The sequence below is a fragment of the Theobroma cacao genome, chromosome 6, assembly GCF_000208745.1.
Source record: "Theobroma cacao cultivar B97-61/B2 chromosome 6, Criollo_cocoa_genome_V2, whole genome shotgun sequence".
NCBI classification, from domain to species: Eukaryota; Viridiplantae; Streptophyta; class Magnoliopsida; order Malvales; family Malvaceae; genus Theobroma; species Theobroma cacao.
Window position 1 is genome coordinate 22749594 of NC_030855.1, and position 3285 is coordinate 22752878.

The following is a 3285-nucleotide window of genomic DNA, read 5'->3' on the forward strand; positions in this document are numbered from 1 at the left end:
ATGTTGTATTATATTGCTTTTTCATTTCACTTCAGTCTTTCCTACTCATTGCCATTATACTTTCTTCCTCTTTAATCGTATAACGGTTCATCTATACCCCATACATGGTTGCTCCTCGTCCAACCCAAATTTCTTCCCTGTTTTTCTTAATTATGAAGAATATGTTAATACTATTACATTACATTTACATCCTCAGTAGTTTCCTCATTACTGCATTTGGCTTGTTTTCATAATTTTATTTGTCATATATTATACGTATCAAGATAACAATGATGATGTCGAGTCATGGTTTTTTGTGCTTCCACAGCTTAAAACCCATCATCACTCCAAAATCAATACTTGAAACATTTCGCTGCCATTAAACAAACCATTTTCTGTTTATGCCTTCCATTTTTCTTTACCAAAGAAGCTCATTTCACATTATGTCCCACTTCCTTATTTCCCTCTCTTTCATATGTATGAACGTGGTATGCGCCATTTGTTAATCCAAGAAGACAACTCCTAACGCATGTCTTCAACCAACCCTTTGACTTAATGCTTTGTTTACTGCTTTTTAACGTTGCATGCCTACAAAAGAAAGGTAGGTTCTGATCGGGATGGATCAATTTCTTGGGTTGATTATTCACGACTTAAGTGCATGCCTATCCATGAAATGATCATTATTGTGTTTCCATGGTGTGTTCAAGAAACAAGCAACATTCTCTCATCATGCAAGAGATTAACTATAATGTCTCCAAGTTTTGCTCCACTTGGCATTGGTGTAAACAGGGATTATAATATATGTGTTTAGCGGGTCCCAATTAGAGGGACAAATCCCTCCATGAAGCCTCACATTCTTCCCTATCTGTATTAAAACATGGTCATAATTTGCTCTCAGCCAGTTACCTCAAAGTCAGCAAATGTCATAATTTTGCTTATAGATGAACCAGCTTAAGTGTACACCACACCTATGGAAACGCCAGACCATTTAAGAGAAGAGATTATAATTACATATGATGAGTGCTATTATTGTGCCTTTGTCTTGTATTAATAATGAACAACTAATGTCTAACGTGCTATTATCATAAATTGTCATACTTCACCAAATTATGAATTAATAGTAAATGAAAATAAATTTAAAGTTTAACCTAAACTAATACATATCTAATTCCAATGAGATCAGTTTACAATTTATCCCAAACATTAGGTAATAATATAAAGGAGTTTTAATTTTTTTTTGATTCCACTAAACATGCTGTAGCCATGTCCTTGCTTAACCTTCTTCTACCCTGGCAGAAGATGGCCCAACAGGCAGTCTTGTCTAACACTATTATCTTCAAATTTCAACATAAAAGATCATTACAACTTGATAAAAGATGAATCCATATCCAAAATCATCCTTAAATATACCCCATTGGCTTATGGGTCACTTGTTCTGATTTTTCAATACTTTTTAACCACCTTTTCAGACTTTGGGATGGCCTGTTTCGGTCATAACATAAACTTGTAAGTTTTTGCCCTACTGTCTACCATCTACTATAATGAGGTTTACTCTAACCTTAATTTTCCAAAATTTGCCCGTGCTTTTGGCATGCTCAAGGTAGCTTAAACAATGTCCCAATATACATGATTGAGAAGGTGTTGTTTATTTTATTTATTTTGAGCAAACTTGGACCTAGTTGGTCCCCCCAATTGCTTTTGAAGACTAACCAAATAGTGTACTTAGGATTAAGATTGGAAATATTCATGGCTTTGGTCTTTATAGAAAAATCCAAAACAAAAAGGAGAAAGCAAGAAAGAAACATGATATGTTTAAATCCATAATTTGCTATCGATTGTTTCTTGACACTCACGGCTTCCCTTAGGTTCCACCTATTCAATAATTTCTCACAAGTCTACAGCCTTTAATCCTAATCAAATTTCTTCTGTTTCCCACAATTCTAGGTACCATCTATGAGCATTGCTTTCATATTTGAAGGGTTCTTTGTTTTTTCGGGCGGGGGGGTAGAGATGGAAGATGGTTCAATTTTATATGATAGGCATGAACATAACAAAGCAGAGTTAAAAGTTGATTGTATTTCGGCTGCATCAGCTTTCATAACATATTCTTGTTATTTTCGATCAGGTCCACATTTTCAATACTAGAGACTATGGACATTGTAGTCGCTATCTTCTTTCGGCCGTGACTTTTTGGACCATTTTCTTCAGCTTTTCTATTCCCAAATCTTGAATTAAAAAAATTCTGCCCCCACCCCATATTTACTAGTACCACTGCTGAAGCCAAGCGTTTTAAATAATCAAAATCATTTCGCAATTGAGGAAAATTTGACTTGGAAGTCTGACTGTTAGATAGGAGGTGAGAGTTTTTCTTCCCAAAGTGCCAGCTGCTTTTCATTGGATACTACTCCCATACAAGACCGAAGCTTCCATTGTTGAAATTAAAAAATGAAGAATGAAAGTACTTTCCTGGTTTCTGAACCAGTAGATTGATAAAATTAAGACCAGGATGGAGGTATGGCAAATTGGCAATGTCTAAATCATATTATACATACAGTTTCCTAGTGGTTTCCCTCATCCAACCACCCAAAGATATTGTCTTTGTCCTGCTTAATACCGTCACTAGTCTCTTCCAATTTTCCCAATTATCTTGTAAGGAACTAGAATCCACCATCAAAGATGGGGATAGTCCTGAATCAAACCGGGAGGGGAATATTCTAAGTTCAACTTGGTAAGGGGGCGATGGGGGAAGGGAACTGATCCTTAGGATGAGACAGTCCAAATCTGAATAGTATGCTAATTTCTTTCTTTCCTTCCTTCTCACCTCTAACTTCAGTTTGGGACCCACCAAGAAAACATGCACTCTCTGGAATTTTGATTTTGTTTCAATGCTCAAAGGCCAAAGCTGACTGACTGATGATGCCTCCTCCATTCACTGCCCATGGTAAAATCTGCCCACCGACTCTGTTTAATTTTGGGTACATTATTTTTATGTACTAACATCAGATCTTTCAGCTGTTCTTCATTATCTTAGTGCAAAATTTACCGACTTCGGTACCTAGAAGAATTATACAGACGCCCAAAGTCCTTACCCAAGTTGCCCTGCAGTCAAAAACACACCTCCATCTCTGCCCAATGCCTCCCAACACGTGGGCTCCATCAGCCATTGATCATCCTTGAGAGCTGGCCCTACATAAAATCATCATCTTTCCTACTATTTCTATATGTGTACTTGTAAAAACAATCTGAAGTAGAAGACAATTAGTAACATATTTATTTAAAACTTAAACTTAATAAGGTAAATACATG